Source organism: Oncorhynchus nerka, linkage group LG2, assembly GCF_034236695.1.
Source record: "Oncorhynchus nerka isolate Pitt River linkage group LG2, Oner_Uvic_2.0, whole genome shotgun sequence".
Taxonomy (NCBI): Eukaryota; Metazoa; Chordata; class Actinopteri; order Salmoniformes; family Salmonidae; genus Oncorhynchus; species Oncorhynchus nerka.
This window is the reverse complement of record NC_088397.1, coordinates 67,973,544-67,998,568: the sequence shown is the minus strand read 5'-3', so window position 1 is coordinate 67,998,568 and position 25,025 is coordinate 67,973,544. Positions and strand designations below refer to the sequence as shown.

General features: G+C 40.0%; 1 protein-coding gene and 1 pseudogene across 6 annotated transcripts in view; both read right to left on the bottom strand.

Annotated features, from left to right (window-relative positions):
- LOC115140279 (cyclic AMP-dependent transcription factor ATF-1-like) overlaps positions 1-16,395 on the bottom strand; it is a 34,460-nt gene extending 18,065 nt beyond the window's left edge. The window contains exons 1-2 of one of the 6 annotated variants that reach the window (XM_065001790.1): positions 16,220-16,395; positions 14,471-14,504 (exon numbers count right to left, since the gene is read on the bottom strand). The gene's annotated coding sequence lies outside the window, so the exon portion shown is untranslated. Of the gene's footprint in view, positions 1-7,013; positions 7,305-7,696; positions 13,917-14,470; positions 14,505-16,219 lie in introns of those variants that run through there. The other 5 variants (XM_065001795.1, XM_065001786.1, XM_029678600.2 and 2 more) reach the window with 5 other exon arrangements.
- Positions 16,396-18,263: 1,868 nt separating this feature from the next.
- Positions 18,264-25,025, bottom strand: part of LOC115140259 (disco-interacting protein 2 homolog B-A-like) — a 79,983-nt pseudogene continuing 73,221 nt past the window's right edge.

Below are 25,025 nucleotides of genomic sequence, written 5' to 3'. Positions count from 1 at the left end.
TGGCTAGCTAAGTTTGCTCTGACTTAGTTGGCTAGCTAACTTACTAAATGTACTAACTAGTGATCAGCATTAGCGGCTAACAATTTATTTGAGCTAAAACTAGCTAAAAAAATAAACAGACAATAGTTTGCAGACAGTAAGAAACACAAACTAAGTGTAATTGTAGATGGCTTGTAGAAAGCAGCATCGATGTCACCAACATCTTTCTGCATCTGACCATGCAGACTCCAGAATGAACAGCAAGAACGTGCTCTCTCCTTGAGTGACAGGGGGCAGGGCTTGGTGTGGGAAGCAGCAGGCAGCAGGAGGAGAGGGAAAAATACAACTCAAGTAGCCATCGGAGTAAACCATAAAAAAAGGACATTACATGCGCCGGAGTTACATATCACAGTTAACAAAATAAACATTGAAATACTGTTATAGAAGGTAAAAACCCAAACCGATTCCTGCATCAATACCGGTATATAGTAAATTAAAAAGGTATACCGCCCAGTCCTAAGATGACGCAATCTCTATTGCACTCCACCTCCCACCTGGATAACAGGAACGCCTACAGTATGTGAGAATGCTGTTCATTGACTACAGCTCAGCGTTCAACACCATAGTGCCCTTCAAGCTTATCACTAAGCTAAGGACCCTGGGACTGAACACCTCCCTCTGCAACTATATCCTGGACTTTCTGACAGGCCGCCCCCTGGTGGTGAGGGTAGGTAACAACACATCCGCCATGCTGACCCTCATGGGTACGTGCTTAGTCCCCTCCTGTACTGTTCACCCACGACTGCGTGGCCATGCACAACTCCAAAACCATGATTACGTTTTCTGACGACATGACATTGGTAGGCCTGATCACAGACGATGAGACAGCCTATAGGGAGGAGGTCAATGACCTGGCAGTGTGGTGCCAGGGCAACAACCTTTCCCTTAACGTTAGCAAGACAAAGGCACAAGGGAGTTTTTCCTAGCCACCATGCTTCTAAATCTGCATTGCTTGCTGTTCAGGGTTTATGGCTGGGTTTCTGTATAGCACTTTGACATCGGCTGATGTAAAAAGGGCATTATAAATACATTTGATTGATCATGGACTACAGGAAACAGAGTGCCGTCATCGACGGGGCTGTAGTGGAGCGGGTTGAGAGCTTCAAGTATCCACATCACCAAGGAATTAACATGGTCCACACACGCCAACACAGTCGTGAATAAGGCATGACAATGCATTTGTCCTCAGGAGGCTTATAAGATTTGGCATGGGCCCTCAGATCCTCAAAAAGCACTACAGCTGTACCACTGAGAGCATCTTGACTAGTTGCATCATCACTTGGTATGGCAACTGCTTGGCATTCGAATGCAAGACGCTACAGAGGGTAGTGCATATGGACCAGTACATCACTGGGGCCGAGATTCCTGCCATCCAGGACCTCTATTCCAGGCGGTGTCAGAGGAAGGCCCTGAAAATTGTCAGACTGCAGCCACACAAGTCAGACTGTTTGCTCTGCTACCGAACGGCACGCAATACTGATGGAACAATTCTGGAACCAACAGGACCCTGAACAGCTTCTACCCTAAAGCCATATGACTGCTAAATAGTTAACCAAATAGCTACCTGGACTAACTCATTTGACTCATCACATACACTGCTGCTACTGCTTATTTTATATCCTGTTGCCTAGTCACCTATATGTGCACATCTACCTCAATTACCGCATACCCCTGCAAATCAATTCAGTACCCCGTATATAATTTATATAAAAACACACAATTTCTATTATATTTGTTTTGTTTTACTTTGTCCTACATTGGAGAATTTCACTGCACCCTGTAATTGAATCTGCAACCCTGTGCATGTGCCTATTAAACTCCCTAATTATTGTCTATTTTTTCCTTGTGTTATTCTCTTTAGATTATTTCTCTCTGCATTAACGGGAAGAGCCCGTAAGTAAGCATTTCACTGTTAGTATATGCCTGTTGTTTATGAAGCATGTGACATTTGTTTGATTAGATGTTCCACACATATTGTCCACATGTCAGCTGCAGAGCGACAAGAGAGACATGATACAAATAAATGAGAACAAGCTGTAGGATGAAAAATAGCCTACCAGAGTTTTGGCTAAGGTATAACCGACTAGCACTAGCTAACTGTCTAGCTCAATAAATATAATTAAATATATATATGTATGTACACCTGGATTCACAGTATCTACAGTGGTTTCTCCACTAAAAGTTGTGCGATTATGCTGTGGGATTTAAAGGTAATTTGTGGTTTAGTACAGTACCCTGCGTCACCACTTCATTGCTCCAGACTAGGGGGAGTTAGAGCACTGATTATGCTTTTGGGTCCTACTGTGTCTCTAACTGACAATGAATGGGCGACATAAACCGAAAGAGAAACTGATCATTGTGCACGATTTCGACTAAGAAGGGGGTCGACTAAGAAGTCACTACAAAGTGATAACTATAACAATTGAAATGCTAATCCTTTGCACATGAACACTCACTCATTCAAGAACAATTGCAATCAATAGATATATTTACGCTCAGTGTGTCGTCTTGATCGCTGGTGAAAAGATTGTGTCTTTTGTAGAATTGTCCGTCTTTCTCTCTCTCGGTTGTGGTTAGAGGGGATTGTTCAGAGTGACATTCGTTATAGAATGGATGTTTCGGCAGTTGTCGTTCTTCGAGTTCAATGATACCGAATTCCTAGCCGCAGACTAGTAATTAATATCAAAGACTTGTTCTCATTCTGTCGGTATCGATAGTCTAAGAGTTTAACCACGTGGTATGGTTAAAAGATTCAGCAATGGTCTACAACCTTTGTACTCCCGTGATTGAGAGAAACATGGTCTGGTGATATTTTCGCAAAGTTTTTTGTTGTTTGGAATGGCAGAAAAGGGCTGTCCCAGGATGTCTAACCCTAACTGGGCTCGGGGGCGGTCATCTGATTTAGTTCAAATCAAAAGGGAGTTGTATTTTTCTTCATTAAACAGTCCACAATCATATTACACAATTATACAAATAGTATCATACTCACACATTCATCTTATACAACAATTAGATGTAAACCTCATATCTGAGGCTATTATATAAACAGCGTTATGGTAATGTGGCCACACCGTCTCCCATGAGCTTCCCAAGTTGTGACAAACAGACCAGTTCGTAGCTGGATTCTTCACCGATCTTTTATACTTTCTCCGGAACATTACATTTGTTCATACCTCAAGTTCTGTGAGGTGGAAGGATTTCCTTTGTTCTCCATGAAAGTCTACTCTCTCTCTACTGTGTGTCCATGAGGAGATTCTCAGGAATTTATGACATCTCTCTAACCACAGCAACCTAGTTGAAGGAGGAAAGGGGGAGGCAGGGAGAGGGGGGTGGGATTGCTATACCCAAAGAGGCCAACGTCATGACAACGTATAGTGCATATGTTATTGTGTGTGTGTATGCATGTGTCTGTGCCAATGTTTGTGTTGCTTCACAGTCCCAGCTGTTCCATAAGTGTTTTTTAAAATCTAATTTTACTGCTTGCATAGTTACTTGATGTGGAATGGAGTTCCATGTAGTCATGGCTCTATGTAGTACTGTGTGCCTCCCATAGTCTGTTCTGGACTTGGGGATTGTGAAGAGACCTCTTGTGGCATGTCTTGTGGGGTATGCATGGGTGTCCGAGCTGTGTGCCAGTAGTTTAGACAGACCGCTCGGTGCATTCAACATGTCAATACCTCTCATAAATAAAAGAAGTGATGAAGTCAATCGCTCCTCCACTTTCAGCCAGGAGAGATTGACATGCACATTATTAATATTAGCTCTCTGTGTACATCCAAGGGCCAGCCGTGCTGCCCTGTTCCGAGCCAATTGCAACATCCCTAAGTCCTTTTTGTGGCACCTGACCACACGACTGAACAGTAGTCAAGGTGCGACAAAACTATGGCCTGTAGGACCTGCCTTGTTGACAGTGTTGTTAAGAAGGCAGAGCATTGCTTTTCTATAGACAGACTTCTTCCCATCTTAGCTACTACTGCATCAATATGTTTTGACCATGACAGTTTACAATCTAGGGTTACTCCAAGCAGTTTAGTCGTCTCAACTTGCTAAATTTCCACATGATTTATTACAAGATTTAGCTGAGGTTTAGTGAGTGAGTCATCCGCATACATAGACACACTGGGTTTACTCAGTCAGTGGAATGTCATTAGTAAAAATTGTAAAAAGCAAGGGGCCTAAACAGCTACCCTGGGGAATTCCTGATTTGAACTATATTGTATTTGAGAGGCTTCCATTAAAGAACACCCTCTATGTTCTGTTAGACAAGTAACCATTTATCCACATTATAGCAGCGGGTGTAAAGCCATAACACATACGTTTTTCCAGCAGCAGATTATGATCAATAATGTCAAAAGCTGCACTGAAGTCACAATTTTATCATCAATTTCTCTCAGCCAATTATCAGTCATTTGTGTAAGTGCTGTGCTTGTTGAGTGTCCTTCCCTATAAGCGTGCTGAAATTGTTAATTTGTTTACCGTGAAATAGCATTGTATCTGGTCAAACAATTTTTCCCAGAAGTGTACTAAGTGTTGGTAACAGGCTGATTGGTCAGCTATCTGTGCCAGTAAAGGGGGCTTTACTATTCTTAGGTAGCGGAATGACTTTAGCTTCCCCCCAGGCCTGAGGGCACATGCTCTCTAGTAGGCTTAAATTGAAAATGAGGCAAATAGGAGTGGCAATATCGTCTGCTATTATCCTCAGTAATTCTACATCCAGACTGTCAGACACCGGTGGCTTGTCATTGTTGATAGGCAATTTTTTTCACCTCTTCCACACTAACTTTACAGAATTCAAAAGTACAATTCTTGTCTTTCCTAATTTGGCCCAATATACTTGGATGTGTAGTGTCAGCGTTTGTGGCTGGCATGTCATCCCTAAGTTTGCTCATCTTGTCAATGAACAAGTCATTAAAGTAGTTGGCAATATCAGTGGGCTTTGTGATGAATGAGTCATCTGAATCAATGAATGAAGGAGGAGAGTTGGCTTTTTTCCCCCCAAATTTCATTTAAGGTGCCCCAAAGATTTTTTACTATCATTCTTTATATAGATTTCTTTGTTTCATAGTATAGTTTATTTAGTTTAGTCACATGACTTCTTAATTTGCAGTATGTTTGCCAATCAGTTGTGCAGCCAGACTTCCTTGCCATTTGTTTTGCCTCATCCCTCTCAACCATACAATTTTTTCAATTCCTCATCAATCCAAGGGGATTTAATGACTGTAAAAACTGTTTTCTTAATGGGTGCATGCTTATTAGTAACTGGAATAAGTAATTTCATAAATGCATCAAGTGCAGCATCTGGTTGCTCCTCATTACACACCACAGACCAGCAAATATTCTTTACATCATCAACATATGAATCACTACAAAACTTATTGTATGACCGCTTATACACTATATTAGGCCCATCCTTTGGAACTTTGGTTTTCCTAGATATGGCTATTATATTGTCAACACTACATCCTATGGATTTGGATGCTGCTTTAAAGCAAATGTCTGCAGCGTTAGTAAAGATGTGATCAATACATGTTGATGATTTAATTCCTGCGCTGTTTGTAACTACCCTGGTAGGTTGACTGACAACCTGATCCAGGTTGCAGGCACTAGTTACAGTTTCAATCTTTTTATTGAGTGGACAGCTTGATGATAGCCAGTCAATATTTAAAAATCACCCAGAAAATATACTTCTCTGTTTATATCACATTCATTATCAAGCATTTCACACACATTATCCAGATACTTACTGACTGTTAGCACTTGGTGGTCTATAGCAGCTTCCCACAAGAATGGGCTTTAGGCGAGGCAGATTAACCTTTAGCCATATTACTTCAACATAATTTTTTATTTTTTTTACAGGAATGTGGTTCTGAATATAGACCAACACCGATCTATAATGCCAATTGGCATTTCTGTCATTTCGGTAGATGTTATAACCATGTATTGCTACCACTATCGTCAAAGGTATTATCTAAGGGAGTTTCTGAGAGTCAGAATATGAATGTCATCTGTTACAAGCAAGTTATTGAATTCATGGACCTTGTTTCTTAGGCTACATATGTTAATATGGGCAAATTTTTTGCACTTTTCTGGGTTGCTTGATTGTTTTTAATGCTTTACTGGGAAGCTTTTAACCTTTTAACTAGGGGGCAGTATTTTCATTTTTGGATAAAAAAACTTTCCCGTTTTAAACAAGATATTTTGTCACGAAAAGATGCTCGACTATGCATAGAATTGACAGCTTTGGATAGAAGAAACAGACGTTTCCAAAACTGCAAAGATATTGCCTGTGAGTGCAACAGAACCGATGTTACAGGCGAAACCCAGATAAAAATCCAATCAGGAAGTGCCGCATTTTTTAAAAACTGCCTCATGCCAATGACTCCTTATATGGCGCTGAATGAGCTACGAATGAGCTTACGTTTTCCAAGGTGTCTACAGCATTGTGATGTCTTTTTACGCATTTATGTTGAAGAATAGCCGTAAGGGACCACATTTAGGAAGTGGTCTTGCAGAAAATCTTGCTTAAAGTACACAAGTAGCCATTTTTTCAAGGTAAAAACACCTTGAGGATTGATTCTAAACAACGTTTGCCATGTTTCTGTCGATATTATGGAGCTAATGTGGAAAAAAGTTTGGCGTTGTAGTGACCATTTTTCCGGTCGATTTCTCAGCCAAACGTGACTAACAAACGGGAGCTATTTCGCCTACAAAAATAATATTTTTGGAAAAAAGGAACATTTGCTATCTAACTGGGAGTCTCCTGAGTGAAAACATCCAAAGTTCTTCAAAGGTAAATTATTTAATTTGATTGCTTTTCTTATTTTTGTGAAAATGTTGTAGGAAGATTTATGTCCGCTGAGTTATGCTAATTATTTTGAGGCTATGATTACGCTCCCGGATCCGGGTTTGATAGTCGCAAGAAGTTAAGAGGTGTTATTGTTGTTATTTACATTGGAACTGATTATGCAGCTCACCCTGCACTAAGTGGTCTTCCTACTAGGTGGAAGGTGGTGATGGTGGTGATGTTGAATGGGTCGGACTCTCAGGCAGCCTCACGGTCTGGTGAGGCTGGGAGCTTCGAGGATCTGAACCAGAGGTAGAAGCCACCGAAGAGGGAGACAGAATCGAGGACGAATGACGCAGGTGCCTCCGGATCCGATCTTGATTGGAAAGCCACCAAGGAAGAAGGCGCCGGAACCTCTGGAACCAGGGCGGCAAAGCTGTTTTAGGTCTGTGTCAGTTCCCGGGCTCAACATCAGCCATTTCTCCAGCCAAAGAAACAAAAAGCAGAAATATAGATCAAATTAATCACTAACCTTTGATGACACTCATAGGACATCATGTTACACAATACATGTATTTTATTCGATAATGTGCATATTTATATCCAAAACTCTGTTTACATTGGCGCCTTACGTGCAGTAATGTTTTGATTCCAAAACATCCAGTGATTTTGCACAATAAACATTGATAAAAGATACAACTGTTATTCACAGAATTAAAGACTTCTCCTTAATGCAACCGCTGTGTTAGATTGCAAACCAACTTTACGGAAAAAGCATAATCTGAGAACGGCGCTCAGAACCCAAATCAGCAGAAATATTCGCCATTTTGGAATCAACAGAAGTTAGAAACAACACCATAAATATTCACTTACCTTTGATGATCCTCATGAGAAGGCACTCCCAGGAATCCCAGTTCGACAATAAATGACTGATTTGTTCCATAAAGTCCATTGTGTATGTCCAAATAGCCACTTGTTAGCGTGTTCAGCCCAGTAATCCATCTTCATGAGGCGCAAGCATTTCGTCCAGACAAACTCAAAAAGTTCCATTACAGGTCGTAGAAATAAGCCAAACGATGGTTGGAATCAATCTTTAGGATGTTTTTAACATACAACATCAATAATGTTCCAACCGGAGAATTCCTTTGTCTTCAGAAAAGCACTGGAATGAGAGGTAACTCTGTCGGGAGCGCGCGTCATGAGACCAAGGCACTCTGCCAGACCACAGACTCAAAGAGGTCTCGTGCCCCTCCTTTATAGTAGAATCCTCATTCAAGAATCTAAAGACTGTTGACATCTAGTGGAAGCCATAGGAAGTGCAACTTTATCCATATCTCAATGTGTAGGTTTTCGCCTGCCATATGAGATCTGTTATACTCAGACATCATTCAAACAGTTTTAGAAACTTCAGTGTTTTCTATCCAATACAAATAATAATATGCATATATTAGCATCTGGGACAGAGTAGGAGGCAGTTCACTCTGGGCACGCTATTCATCCAAAAGTGAAAATGCTGCCCCCTATCCCAAAAAGGTTAATTTAACTAAGTCAGTTTAGAACAAATTCTTATTTACAAGGAGAGCCTACTCCTTCCTCCCAGTCGGAGAATTGAACCCCTGGTATCCTTCACGACAAGGAGACTCTTTAGCTAAATAGCCCAGTACTGTACTCCCAACCGTCACATTGTACAGCTCCATATTTTCCGTTCCATCCTAACGGAAACCCAGAGGGTTTTTAGTTTTTCTTGGAATAGAAACACCATTATATTAATCAAATCAATTGAGCAAAATTTCTTAATCAGTCCCATATACTATGTTCTTACAAAAAAATGTTAAATTCTCTAGTACAGCCACTATCGAAGGCTATCAAATGCTTCTCAAAGATGACCTCTGGTGGTCAAACTAGCATTGATGGTACCAGTGGTTCACACTTAAATAACGTGCCTGAGAATTCTGCAGCCCCATGCAAGCTCCGCCGCAGTACGCTGCAACTTTAAGGACGAAGCACTGTATATTGAACAAAAATATAAATGCAACATTTAACTATTTTCCCGAGTTAAAGTTCATATAAGGAAATTTGTCAATTTAAATCAATGAATTGGTCCCTAATCTATGGATTTCATGTCACTGGGCAGGGGAGCAGCCATGAGTGGGCCTGGGAGGGTGGCTTATGGTAAAGAAAGTAACATTCAATGCCATGGCAACAGCTCTGGTGGACATTCCTAGAATCAGCATGCCAATTGCACGCTCCCTCAACTGTGGTGTGACAAAACTGCACATTTTAAAGTGGCCTTTTATTATCCCCAGCACAAGGTGCACCTGTGTAGTGATCATGCTGTTTAATCAGTTTCTTGATATGCCACACCTGTCAGGTAGATTGATTATCTTGGCAAAGGAGAAATGCTCACTAACAGGGATGTAAACAAATGTGTACACAGAATTTGAAAGAAATAAGCTTTTTGTGCTTATGGAACATTTCTGGGATCTTTTTTTTCATCTCATTCATTTTTTTAATTTAACAAGATCATGAAACATGGGACCAACACTACTTTATATTTACTTTATATTTTTGTTCAGTATACAGTGCATTCGGAAAGTATTCAGGTCCCTTGACTTTTTCTACATTATAGCTGGATAAGAGCGTCTGCTAAATGACTTAAATGTAAATGTATAGCCTTATTCTAAAATGGATAAAATAAAAATTCCTCAATCTACAAACAATACCCCATAATGTCAAAGCGAAAACAGGTTTTTAGAAATGTTTGCAAATTTATTACACACATCTGTCTATATAAGGTCCCACAGTTGTCAGTGCATATCAGAGCAATGAGGTTGAAGGAATTGTCCATAGAGCTCCGAGACAGGATTGTGTTGAGGCACCGATCTGGGGAAGACTACCAAAAAATGTCTGCAGCATTGAAGGTCCCCAAGGACACAGTGGAGACCATCATTCTTAAACGGAAGAAGTTTGGAACCACCAAGACTCTCCCTAGAACGTGCAGACCAGCAAAACTGAGCAAAAAGAGGAGAAGGGCCTTGGTCGGGGAGGTGACCAAGAACCCGATGGTCATTCTGACAGAGCTCCAGAGTTCCTGTGTGGAGATGGGAGACATTTCCAGAAGGACAATCATCTCTGAAGCACTCCACCAAATGAAGCCTTTATTTTTAGAGTGGCCAGACGGAAGCCACTCCTCAGTAAAAGGCACATAACAGCCCACTTGAAGTTTGCCAAAAGGCACCTAAAGACTCTCAGACCATGAAAAACAACATTCTCTGGTGTGATGAAATGAAGATTGAACTCTGGCCTGAATGCCAAGTGTCACGTCTGGAGGAAACCTGGCACCATCTCTACGGTGAAGCATGGTGGTGGCAGCATCATGCTGTGGGGAAGTTTTTCACCGGTGTTGGGGAATAATCAGAATTAGTTGGGTAACATAGATAAGATGTTTTATTTTCATGATATGATTGTGAGTTACTTCTCATCAGAATGTCTATTTTTGGATAATACTGTTGGCCGGTTGCAGTTATCTGTTCTCTGACATGGGGTCAGTTACTTGGGCCGCAGAGAGGGGAGGGGTCAAGATTGTCTTCATATGTAAACATATCTTTTAAACCAATTATCTCTTGGCTCCACAATGTCTGTGTGCCAGTCACTGTGTCTCTGTGATCTTGTCAAGGAGGGGTGTATTTGATATATGCCCGTTGATAGGTTTTGTTTTATGGTCCTGAGAGCGAGATAAGAACATAGTTTAGGAGACAAAGCTGAACGATAATTTATAGCCAATGCTGTCTGGCTATGTGTCTTTGCTATAAAGGATCTCAGTTGCAATGTGTAAGGACTCTCAGAGAATTCATTTATAGACACTGAATTGATCTGAGAGTCACAGGGTTGTGATGGAGCTCATATAATTAAAGATGGACTTTATGATAACTCTGACTTGTGTGTGGTTTGCTCTCATGATTTGGTAAATACAGGACATTCCACGATATTTGGCGACGAGGAGGGGATGTGAATCTTCACTCTGTGACCGTTCCTGACAATCTAGGTAAATAAATCGTGAACGAGGGATCCCCCAAACTTGGGATCTTAGGGAAACCACACTTCGGGAACGAAGCAGATGGACCAACCTTTGATCTGAGAGGAAGCGAGCCGAGTGGATACCACATCTCGAACTGAGCTTTTTTTTTTTAAGAAAAAGGTTAGCGAACCACACACAGATTTGAAGTCAAATTTTTTTTTTAAAATATATTTTAAATATTTTTTTTTATATGCCTGTTACGTATACTCTGAGCGTGAATTCCTTTGTAAGGAAGGCACCTTGGCGGCGTAAGCAGGGCAGAGTCAGGGGAGAGTAATCTGAGGGTTTGTGGACTCAAAAGATACTCTGCCACTGTTCGGTTGCGAGTGACCAAGAGCCGTCCTGACACTGAATTGATCACAGTGGGGATTGGTGCGGTCTGTGGGGTGAGGGCCAGGGGACTGTATTCTAGATGAAACACGGCACTTCGTGAAGCCCTATTGGAAGAAGGACCTCATTCTGTGCGTCTGTGTGATTGTCTTAAGTGACCCTCAGAGGTGGTGAATTCCAATTCCAATTTTAAATGTGCTAGCCAGGTATGCCCTGGGTTACTCTGTGTGAGTATTTTGTTATGGAATCACTAGGTAATAGTTGTCGGACCGTTCACTAGGTAATAGTTGTTGGACCGTTCTGTGTGAGCGGGGTAGGTTGACTCTGTGTGGGGAACCTTTTTATGTTCTGTGTGGACGTGTGAACATCTGACCAATCCTGTGTGGGTGATCCTTAAAGTTCTGTGTGAGTACCTAAGATGTCTTAAGTTTTATATGGATTCTGTGAATTATTTGAAATTATGATAAATTGTATGTGTGTATAATCAATTACTAGAGATTTGATAAAGTAATGACGAGAATAATTAGATACAATTTAAACCACCCATTCGTACAAAATCTGGGAAATTGAGCTCTAGAAACTGATTAGAGTGTGTCCATCTTACCCTAACGATGTAACTATAAAACAGATATTGGATTATCTCCGTCTGGGTGAAACATTTGAAATTAAACTGCCCTCAAGGTCTGAACATGTTATATTTTTTCTTCCCAGTATGAGAGAAGTTGCGGGATTTATTGAATAAACTGAATAAAGTTAGAGAATTAAGAGGGGATCTCGATGTAATTTATGTCGTACAAAGCCTAAGGTTTTCCATCAAACTAATTATCATTGCGTGATTAATGTGATGTAGTAAAGTAATTGAAATACGTTGCATAAGTAAACAATCTACTTTTATTAAAAGGTGCAATATCTGTTTCCTAGTCATTAACTGTCGACTTTATTCTTTGATTGCTAATTTATTCATTTGGAATTTGAGAATCATAGCTGGAGTAACGTTTGTACTATTAAATTTTGGCTGTTATTTTTCTGGGAATTGCCGATAGTGACGTGTCTTGATTGTACTTGTAAAGTGGGTTTATTTGCGGAGAATCTTAGCTTTTCGAATAGCAATGGTGGTTCAATGGTAGAATTCTCGCCTGCCACGCAGGAGGCCGGGGTTCCGTTCCCAGTCAATGCTCTAACTGAATTCTGAGTTTTTGATTGTAAATAATCGATTTGTATGTTTTGCCTGGAAAGTTATGGTCGCTAATGTTTGTATAAGATATAAACTGAACGTTTTAATAGCTTGTTTGGTTCAAATTGATAGAAGGGATAAATTGAACGTTTACAATAGATTGTTTAGGTTAAATTGATAGACTAATTCAACTTAAAATAATAACGAAGCAAATTCTGATGCAAGACGATGTCTGTTCACTAAATTATCTGCTGGAATAATGTATTGAGAATTGAGTCGTATTTAAATTACTGTATCAATAGAGAAGACAGTTACCTAAATTAAAGAAATTCTGAATAATAGCAGAGAGATGATGGCGATAGAAAGTGATTACCGAAATGATTTTCATTCTTATAGATTGACTGACGCATGTTATAATTTTGGCACTGCGTGTGTTTATTTTTAAAGAAATAGGATACATTTCATAAGTGTGAAGAGCAAAGAGAAGAGGAAGTTATAAAGTTGGGTTTTAAATCTTACATAGAGGTAAGGAAAAATGTTGAAATGAGAGGGGTTATATATTTTTGCCCAATGGGAAAAAAGGAATAGGATAAGTTGAGCTGAAAGTATGAAAGAGTTAGTTGCTATGTTGGCTACTAATTGTCAGGGTAAGTTGCTGGAGGCAGGTAGATTGTTGTAGAATAACGTAAATTTGCGTTATTAGTTTGAATATACAATAATCTTACTCTAATTGTACCTGAACAACGGTCAAAACAATCTTTTTTTTTTTCTGTACTTCTGACAGTACAATTTTGATTGCGAGATGTTGATCGGGTTTTATTTGGCTGTAAGAGAGAGAGGGAGATCTGAAATATTAAATTGTAAAACATTGTGAGAATGGATTCTGATGGTTATTGATTCTTGGTTTGATTGTTTAAGTAACACCAGTTAATTTGAGCAGGAAAGTTCATGTAGTCTAACATTATAGTATGTTTTCCTTTATGTGGAACAATGTCAGGTCATTAAAGTTGATTGCTGGTTGAGTAGTATGGGAGCCTGTTGGCAGAAGACTGAATGGGTATGAATGTTGAAAAGCAAGCTTGGGCCAAACTTGTAAACTAGTATGTTAAGTGGGGGAGTATCATAGATTCTAATTATAGTGTTGTTACCGCAATAGTCAAAACAATTTCATATGTTTTGGGAAATTAGCTAGGTTGAATTTGGTTATTTGAGTTCCTTTTTTATTTGCTTTTTAAAAGAAAGGTTGGAATCAAGTATGATGCCTTGGCACTTAAAATCAGATACCACCAGGAGCTTTTTCCATCAGTAATTGGTTTTTGAGGAACATGCAGACTGTGTTTTATTTTATTGAGATGTAAACATGAGTTTAGCAATTTTTGTCATCTGAACCATTATAGTAGTGAGTTCTTGTGTAGTTTGAAGATGAAACGTGGCTGGGTCTTTCAGCATGACAATGATCCCAAACACACTGCCCGGGCAACGAAGGAGTGGCTTCGTAAGAAGCATTTCAAGGTCCTGGAGTGGCCTAGCCAGTCTCCAGATCTCAACTCCATAGAAAATCTTTGGAGGGAGTTGAAAGTCCGTGTTGCCCAGCAACAGCCCCAAAACATCACTGCTCTAGAGAAGATCTGCATGGAGGAATGGGACAAAATACCAGCAAGAGTGTGTGAAAACCTTGTGAAGACTTACAGAAAACGTTTGACCTCTGTCATTGCCAACAAAGGGTATATAACAAAGTATTGAGAAACTTTTGTTATTGACCAAATACTTATTTTCCACCATAATTTGCAAATAAATTCATTAAAAATCCTACAATGTGATTTTCTGGATTTTTTTCTTCTGTCATAATTGAAGTGAACCTATGATGAAAATTACAGGCCTCTCATCTTTTTAAGTGGGAGAACTTGCACAATTGGTGGCTGACTACATACTTTTTTGCCCCACTTGTATATGCAACGCAGGACACCCTAGATAACTACACATGGTTGATGATATTACTAGTTTAACTAGTGATTATGATTGACTGTTTTTTATAAGATAAGTTTAATGCTAGCTAGCAACTTACCCTGGCTTCTTGCTGCAGTCGCGTAGCAGGCAGGCTCCTCGTGGAGTGCAATGAGGCATGTGGTTAAAGCGTTGGACTAGTTAACTGTAAGGTTGCAAGATTGAACCCCTGAGCTGACAAGGTACACATCTGTTTTCTGCCCCTGAACAAGGCAGTTAACCCACCGTTCCGAGGCTGTCATTGAAAATAAGAATGTGTTCTTAAAAGACTTGCCTAGTTAAATAAAGGTGTAAAAAAAAAGTTACTTTTTAAAAAATAATTAAAATCGGCCAAATCGGTGTCCAGAAATACAGATTTCCGATTGTTATGAAAACTTGAAATCGGCCCTAATTAATCGGCCATTCCGATTAATCGGTCGACCTCTAGTAATAACTACGTTTAAAAAAAATCATTAACACGTTAAATTATGTGACGTGCAGTCATATTCTGGTCCTGATTGGTCAACAAGCTTATTTGACACATCAAATAGTGTTATTTGACATGTATGTTTTTTGACACACAAAGACCCAAACGGCATTCATAGAAATTCGAGTTGAGAATGAAACGACTGAAAAAATTAACAATGAAACAGCACAGCAAGTAAGTGAAATGAGGTTGGATTATGTTTTACTGGTAATGGGGACATACGTAAATGCCAACAAAATACATTTTTGGTTAGTGTGTGTGTGTGTGTAACCTTTATTTAAGGAGGCAAGTCGGTTAAGAACAAATTCTTATTTACAATGACGGCCAAACCCGGATGACGCTGGGCCAATTGTGCACAGCCCAATGGGACTCCCAATCACTGACAAATGTGATACAGCCTGGATTCGAATCATGGACTGTAGTGGCGCATCTTGCACTGAGATGCAGTGCCTTAGACCGCTGCGTCCGTGTGTGTTAACTATTTAACTGTACTAGAATGCTTAAAAGTCAAAAATATTAATATAGTTTCTCTATTGGTCAAAAATGTCATATCGGTGCATCACTAACCGGTACACCCCTGTATATAGTCTCGCTATTATTATTTTACTGCTGCTGTTGAATTACTTGCTACTTTTTTTCCGTATTCGTTTAAAAAAAAATTAACTGCGTTGTTGGTTAGGGGCTAGTAAGTAAGCGTTTCATTGTAAGGGTTACACCGGTTGTATTCGGCGCATGTGACATACACTTTGATTTGAAATTCAGTAACGTTACTAACTAGCTAGCCAAGTTGCTGACAGCACTAAACCTAAAGACAATGTTGCAATGTTAGATAAGTAGCTAAACATTGTTAACTAGGTAGCGTTACCGGAACTAGCTAACTGCAGCGTTGGCTAAGGACAAGTTAGACAGTATCCTCTAATTTGAATACGTTCGCTAGCTAACATTAACGTTTGCTAGTTAGCCAATTTGTCAAATTAGGCCGGGTAACGTGTCAGTCAGCAAACTGCGTAACGTTAGTTGGCTTGCTAAACATTGCCGTTGGTGAATAAACCAAATTTATATTCTTAACATTTCTCCAGGTCTCATATGCCTTGTTGCTAGCTGACTCGCACTGTATTTGCTTTTGGACAATGAGCGAATTTGTGTAATACCGAGTCACTGGCACGCAAGTACCCGCGTCAATAGACGTCAGCAATACCGCCACCTTCCCTTCGACAACGACGAGGAGACGGAAAGGGAGCCGCCATTAAATTATTTGCAACAAAGCAAACCATTGCTCAATTTAAAGCTGAGTACATAGCTAATATATATGCAGGCGGTCAAGTCATTGAGAAGCTGCATTACCTTTCAAATCCTTCGTGGGCCTCAGCAATGGCGTCGATTATCTCAAAAGCTAGTATAAAATCACCGGGGGGGAGTTGCTGGCTAATTGCTAAATAAAAGGGCGGTGCGACACCATTATTTTTTAATCGTTCTATTTTTTTGAAAGGAAGGAGGCCCCAGGATACACATGACGTTATTGTTTCCTTTGGGTGCTGTGATTGGTGGAAACAGTCGTGCCAGAGCATGGAAAGTAAAATATATACGTGATGTAATGTACTGACGTTAATCCTCTGTTTACAATATAGCCCATTGAATATGAACTAAAGATTATTTTAACGCAAAAACAATTAAAGAAGCAATACGAGATGATGCAAACAACTGTATCTCATGAGATAAATTCATCAGAAAGCTATGGTTTTAAAGCTGATCTTGTTAAAAAATGTATTTTCAAAAAGTGTAGCGAAAGGTCAAATCCATAAATATTACCCTACGAATCGTTACCTGAAGAAACTCAAAAAAAGACATTAACACTAACTGTACTTTTTGTGATGAGCGTCCAGAAACAGTTTTGCATTTATTTTGACATTGTCTACATGCAAAGAAATGATAACTTGATATTTGTAGATTTAAAATTGATAATATTTTATTACTTGTTTATTATGGGGAATGTGCTGCCCGGTGTCCTTAACTATAATAAGGTTAACGAAAAACTTTTAATGGAAAAATTGTATATTCATAACTGTAAATTCACTAATAAAATACACTTGTTTTCTATAAGGTGTTTGAGCAGTAAATTAAGATCATTCTATATTTTTTTAATAAGAAAGCTGTAAAAACAGTCAAATAGGTCTGTCTTTTAAGGCCTTTCCATAACCTGTAATTATTTGTACCCCCTAGCATATGTTTGTTTGTTTGTATACCTCCTGTATGACTAGTGACTAGACTAGTATACCTCCTGTATGACTAGTGTTTTGTGTATGAAATTTAAAATGATTAACGTGTAATGAAACAAGGGGAGAATCTGAATTGCATACTCCTCATGTCCGTGCTCATCTCATTCTCAAAACCCATTGGAAGAGAAGGTCAAAGGGGCGGGACCTCTGGCTTTCTCATCCAATGGATTTTGAGGAGGAGGCAAGGAGAGAGGACACAAGGAGTATGCAATTGAGATTCCCCCAAGGGCTACCTAGCCAGGGGTGTATTCATTAGTCGGATTCTATTGCAAAACGTTTTGCAACAGAAACAGTTTACCGTTTACTCTAGGAGCCAAACGGATGTAGGGGTGCTCCAGCACACCCTGAAAAATCTTGAAAGATAATTGAGGGCACTGGGCATTTATTATTAGTGGACTGATATAGCCATTTGCAGCATGGGCAAAAATAACTATGAAAAACAGCCCCAGATTCCTCCTCCACCAAACTTTACAGTTGGCACTATGCTTGGTAGCAGGTAGCGTTCTCCTGTCATCCGCCAAACCCAGATTTGATTGGCGGATGACTTGTTGGAAAGGTGGCCTTATATTCCTATGACGGTGCCATGTTGAAGGTCACTGTGCTCTTCAGTGAAGGCCACTCTACTGGCAATGTTTGTCTATGGAGATTGCATGGCATTGTGCATGGCATACATTTGTCAGCAACGAGTGTGGCTGAAGTAGCCGAATCCATTAATTTGAAGGGGCGTCCACATACTTCTGTATATATATATATGAGTTCCGGAACTTCTAATAGAAAATCTGCTGAAAAATAATGCAATTCCAGCACCCAAATACAAAAATGAGTGCAGGTACCTATTTCAGTCAAAGTCAAACACTGGTTATGATAAGGTAAGAGTAGTACTAAGCTATTTGAGGTATTTCTTAGTTGTATTCTTCAAAACCCAATGGGTATAATATTATTTCAATAGTTGAAATTATCAACAAAATGTTAGACAGAACCTTTAACAAATCTGGTCACCCACCCATAACCATGAGTAATGTCCTTGAACAATGAACCAAACATTCACTAGAAATCATTATTTGCTGCCAAATCTAAATGAGTGAAAATAATGGGGAAAGGGTAATCTAATACAATATCAGCAAGTCTTTATTTCTAAAATATATCATGAGCTAAATTACCCCAGACCACAACAAAATCACGATTGGATCATCCCCATCACATACCTGTTTTTAATTGACTTTTAAAAAAAACTATTATTAACCAAATAATGTATATACACAGCATACCAGGAGTGCATACACAAAATATTGATTTAAAGAGATGTGTGTAGTGCTATATGTACAATATCACTAGTCAAACTTAAGACCTTGTTCTTTGTATATTTATTACAAAATACATTTCCCCCAGCCTGTGTAAGAATTGGGGTTAAACTGCACGGCCATTGATTGCATAGTGTTAAACTATTTTGGAGAGGGCAGGAGCAGAGAGAAGAGGAAGCCCTTATTGACCTCCCTGTCATAGATGGATTGCAGCACTGAGTAACTCCCCTTTTACTCTTCTTAATGTTTGCAGTCTTAGCAGTAATGACAAGCAAGTCCTGGGAAAAACATCCAAAACATGGGGAGTATTCACAGACTGCACCGGGGGACCACCTAGTCCTTCCTTCCCTGTTGTCAGAGTAGCCAACTATTGTTCTTTCAAATGTCTCCCAAAAATCTGATACCTAACTTCGCTTGAATCTGATGCCTAATGTTGCTTGGTCTCCGAGTCATGCAGACATTCAACGTTGAACTTTTAACGTACATTTAAAGGCAGGATATGGCACTATAACTTGTCACTGGTTTTGTTTTTCTGCATGGATAGGTTCAAATCATATGGCAACCATCTCATCTCTCTAAACATTGTAATTGAACAGCACAAGGGGGACAATTGTTTAACTCACACATCTCTGGTACAGTGCAGTACTGCAATTAGTTCAATCTTCACATTCATACATTCATACAAAATAAAATGCATCTTCTTTTCAAGCTTTTAAGCAGTGTTGTTAAACATGACTGAATGTTAAATATAGACAAACCCCATTCACACTTCTCACATATTTAAGATATATACACTACCGTTCAAAAGTTTGGGGTCACTTAGAAATGTCCTTGTTTTCCATGAAAACATACATGAAATGAGTTGCAAAATGAATTGGAAATATAGTCAAGATGATAAATATAGATTTTTAAATGAAATAATAATTGTGTCCTTCAAACTTTTCTTTTGTCAAAGAATCCTCCATTTGCAGCAATTACAGCCTAGCAGACCTTTGGCATTCTAGTTGTCAATATTTTTGAGGTAATCTGAAGAGATTATTGACAAAATACCACCTGACTGCTTCTTCCCTAAATAGTTCTTGCATAGTTTGGAGCTGTGCTTTGGGTCATTGTCCTGTTGTAGGAGGAAATTGGCTCCAATTAAGCGCCGTTCACAGGGTATGGCATGGCGTTGCAAAATGGAGTGATAACCTTCCTTCTTCAAGATCCCCTTTACATTTTTTATTTGTTATTTTACCAGGTAAATTGACAGAACACATTCTCATTTGCAGCAACAACCTGGGGAATAGTTACAGGGGAGAGGAGGGGGATTAATGAGCCAATTGTATACTGAGGATTATTAGGTGACTGATGGTTTGAGGGCCAGATTGGGAATTTAGCCAAGACACCAGGGCTAACACCCCTACTCTTACAATAAGTGCCATGGGATCTTTAATGACCTCAGAGTCAGGACACCCGTTTAACGTCCCATCCGAAAGACTGCACCCTACACAGGGCACCCAATCACTGCCCTGGGGCATTGGGATATTTTTTTTTAGACCAGAGGAAAGAGTGCCTCCTATTAGCCCTCCAACACCACTTCCAGCAGCATCTGGTCTCCCATCCAAGAACTGACCAGGACCAACCCTGCTTAGCTTCAGAAGCAAGCCAGCAGTGGTATGCAGGGTGGTATGCTGCTGGCATAAAGCAAGAGGACAAGAGGACAAATCTCCCACTTTACCACCAACAAAGCACCCCCAGACTACCACATTGTCTCTACCATGCTTGACAGATGGTGTCAAGCAATCCTCCAGCATCTTTTCATTTTTTCTGCATCTCACGAATGTTCTTCTTTGTGATCCGAACACCTCAAACTTAGATTAGTCTGTCCATAACACTTTTTTCCCAATCTTCCTCTTTCCAGTGTCTGTGTTCTTTTGCCCATCTTAATATTTTATTTTTATTGGCCAGTCTGAGATATGGCTTTTTCTTTGCAACTCTGCCTAGAAGGCCAGCATCCCGGAGTCGCCTCTTCACTGTTGACGTTGAGACTGGTGTTTTGCGGGTACTATATAATGAAGCTGCCAGTTGCGGACTAGACACTCTAATGTACTTGTCCTCTTGCTCAGTTGTGCCCCAGGGCCTCCCACTCCTCTTTCTATTCTGGTTAGAGCTAGTTTGCACTGTTCTGTGAAGGGAGTAGTACACAGCGTTGTATGAGATATTCAGTTTCTTGGAAATTTCTCACATGGAATAGCCTTAATTTCTCAGAACAAGAATAGACTGACGAGATTCAGGCCATTTTGAGCCTGTAATCGAACCCACAAATGCTGATGCTCCAGATACTCAACTAGTCTAAAGAAGGACAGTTTGATTGCTTCTTTAATTAGAACAACAGTTTTCAGCTGTGCTAACATAATTGCAAAAGGGTTTTCTGATGATAAATTTTATGTTATTTTAAATGGACAAAAAATGATATTTTCTTTCAAAAACAAGGACATTGCTAAGCGACCAAAAACTTTTGAACGGTTATATATAAATAAAAATACTATTTACATGTTAGACAATAAATTATTAGTTCACCATGGACTCCTATACCACTGCAAGAATAAAACATCATTTTCTGAGGAGCACAACAGAAAGGAGCATACAATATAGTAATAAATGTGAAAACTTCTAAAGATTAGAGTAAATGAGAGAGCTTTTCCCAGAGTGCTACAAATTGTATGTGGGGAGGAGAACATAACAAAAGCTAAACTCGTGGCTGTTGTCCTCCTATTTCATCCACAGGACTGTGCCCATCTTTAAATGCTAATAAAATATTGACGTTTACAAAAGCAATTTAAGTTTACAGGGGGAAAAACAGGTTCTAGTGATTTTAAAGTTGAATAGGACTCAATTTTCAAACCTGGCCACTATGACAGTGGCCAATGTTTGATTGCATTAAATATTACAGTCCTTTTATGCTAAAAAAATAAGAGCTTATTTTACTTTTACACAAAACAACAGTAATTTATATTGGTTTAATCATTCTCCCCAAGCTCATAACATCAAAGCAATCTCTGGTTGGGGGCAGTAGTTATCCCTGACCGTACAAATCCCTGACAACCTTATTCATGGTGGCGTTGTTTTCATGGTCCTTCGAGCCGGATGGGACCTGACCTGGGGAAACTCCTGACCCTATTAGCTAGTTCCTTTCTGCTAATCCCTAGTGAACTCTGATTCCTGAAAGTATTCCTCACAATTAATATGCTCCTTGAACACGAGGAATGTGCGTAATTGGATCATGAAAAAATATAACATTTTTGGAGAAAGTGCAAGATTAGTGTTAAATTCTTATGTACAATATTATTTTGCTACCATCTGCTCACAGCTATCCAGACAACCATCACGTGAGAGGGATGAGTTGAGTTTTTTTTCACATTTATGCACACATTTTTAAAAATAATATCTATACAGTATATCGAAACTACAGAGGTCTTGATGGGTACAGTACAGTAAATGGCCTCTAGCTTCTACTCAAAACATCCCTTTGGATATCAATCAGGATTCTCACCCCAATAACACAAACCGTTATGAACTGGAAGAACAGCAATGGAGAAAAACAAAAGTTGTATGGGCAAAGTTTTATAAGGCAGGAAGTAAACGTAATTCAAGAAAGGTGAGAATGTGTTCCATTTCATATTTTCCTTTGTAAAACTTCAAGCAATAAACCTGTGATGTAAGTACAGTACATGATGACTGACAGAATAAATTAAATCAACAGCTGATGATTGGTCTAGCTAATATGTTCATTAGTGTTCTAACATACCTTCACACATCCTTCATAACCCCCTACCTCAAAGTGCACGGATAAGAGGCCACTACAGGGTGAAGCAAGCACCGGTGTGAGTTTCTGTGAATGTGTGCGTGAATACAGTACAAATATGGCAATTTAGAATAAGTCAAAGATAAGAAAAAGAAAACAAGGACTGGGTAAGACCTGGAAAGCTTTGGGAGGAGAAACAGTTATAATGGATGCATTTTGTACACATCACTCAACCACAGAAAATGATGTCACCAGAGACAGGAAGTCCTCATCCCTTGGCCCCTCACAATACCCCACAGATGATTGGATTGTGGAGGAGTGGGGAGAGTTAAGATTGACTTCAGCACCTTAATACTCCCCGACACTCTGTGCAAATAGAGGGCCAGTCGGGCTGTTGAGGTGTTTGATTTGGCAGGAGGGTTGTAGGGGGTGTGGCGAGATTAGAGTTATCTTCCCATCCAGTTCCAGTTGAACAGCTGTGTTTGGTGTAGACACACTCACTCTGTCCGGGTGTGAATATATATATATTTTTTTCTTTTCATTTTTTCAAACAGTGTACGTCTCAAAACACAACAGAGTGCCCCCTTCAAATCCAACAGACCTGGAATGCAAAATACCTAAGATCTGAACATCGTGCACCCCAAAAAGAGCTGTGATTTCCCCAAGGGTCAGTACAGTCAAGTCAAGTACAGTCAAGTTGTACCACCTTGTGGTACAATATGCATTGTCTGTCTGTGGAGTAGGTTGGTCCAAACCACTTTCTTCCACCAGCCAGAATCTCTTCCATCATACAATAACCAGCCTATCCCCCTGGCCCTTCACATATTATAGGCCACATAGATGGGGTCCAGTTGGTCAGCCAGGAAGGAGTCCCGGAGGTGCATGCGTTGTTTCTCCCCCCTGGAGTTGATGGGTATGACCCCCGGGTCCACGATGACCACCACGCCCACGATGAGGTGGTGCTCCTCCAGCACCACATTGGTGACCAGGGGCACCAGGTCCAGGGCATCCTGCTCTGAGCCACTCAGTTCAGCCACCACCACCAGTAGGTTGGTCCATGTGAATACCGCACTGTATTGGGGGACACAGAGTGAGAGGAGAGAAAGGGGTTATAATCAAATGTCAGACTAAGATACATGCGCACGTACACACACAATTATGAAAACAGTCCAACCAAATGGACAATAGTAAGGTCTCCTGGAACCCCCCAGTGTTCTGACCTCTCTGCAATGCTGCGGTGAGCCCGGGACACAGATGTCTCGATGTCGATAGGGTGGTAGCGCAGCCCCCTCAGCTCTAGAGTCTCATCCAGGGAACCCACCACAAACAGGGCGTCATGACGATCTGACCACAGATAGGGAGACAGACAAAGAGGGGCAAACAATATTGAAAACTGGGAATGGTGGGATAGATCGGATCCCTATATCTCCCTTTCATTGTTATCTATTAGCATCTATAGCAACACGTTAATCAATTCAGTGCTTCCTAGTTCCATGTATCAAACAGTTATTTCAGTTATATTAAAACCAGGAAAATCTGGAGAGACCCCTGCTGATTACAGACCCATAAGTTTAATCAATTGTGACAATAAAATAACCAAGCCTATAAGCAACAGAATGGCAAAAGACTTACCAGACTTGATACATATCAAAAAAGGTTCATTAAAAAGACACTTACAAATACATGTTTCAGTTTTATACAATATGCAAAAAAACAAGATATAGGTTTATCAATGTCTGTTGATGCCGAAAAGGCTTTCTACCGTCTTGAAAGACCTTTTCTATTAAAAACGTAGAAAGATTTGAACTTTACAGCTGTAATAATAAATGTAATACATATATTATATAAATGTCCTAAAATCAAAATATTCACAAATAATACATTATCTGAAGAAATTGCATTATAAATAGGCACAAGACAGGGATGTCCTCTCTCCCACCTGTTTGCACTGGCAATTGAAGCACTTGCAGAAAGAATTAGACAGGACGCAAACGTAACAGGTATCAGTATTGCTAAACATTAATATAAACTAAACTTAAATATAAACCAAAAAATAAGAAGAATACTAGGAAAAATAAAAAAGAATACTCTATCTACAGCAATCCTTTAAGTGGACCATGAAAAATAAACACGTAGGATGCTTAAGTGACAACAAAAAAACAAATATATAAATATAACTTAATACCATTACTTAACAATTTGAAAGCATACCTATTAAATGGAACAAACTTCCCATAAATCTTACAGGTAGAATTACCCTCAGAATGGCATGTGTCACACCCTGATCTTGTTTCACCTGTCTTTGTGCTCGTTTCCACCCCCCTCCATGTGTCGCCCATCTTCCTCATTATCCCCAGTGTATTTATACCCGTGTTCTCTGTCTATTGCCAGTTCCTTTTGTTTCGTCAAGCCTAACAGCGTTTTCCCCATGCTCCTGTCTTTCTCTAGTTTTCCCGGTTTTGACCATTCTGCCTGCCCTGACCCTGAGCCTGCCTGCTGTTCTGTACCTTGTCACACCACCCTGGATTACTGACTTCTGCCTGCCCTTGACCTGCAGTTTGCCTGCTGTTCTGTACCTTGTCACACCACCCTGGATTACTGACTTCTGCCTGCCCTTGACCTGCAGTTTGCCTGCTGTTCTGTACCTTGTCACACCACCCTGGATTACTGACTTCTGCCTGCCCTTGACCTGCAGTTTGCCTGCTGTTCTGTACCTTGTCACACCACCCTGGATTACTGACTTCTGCCTGTCCTTGACCTGCAGTTTGCCTGCTGTTCTGTACCTT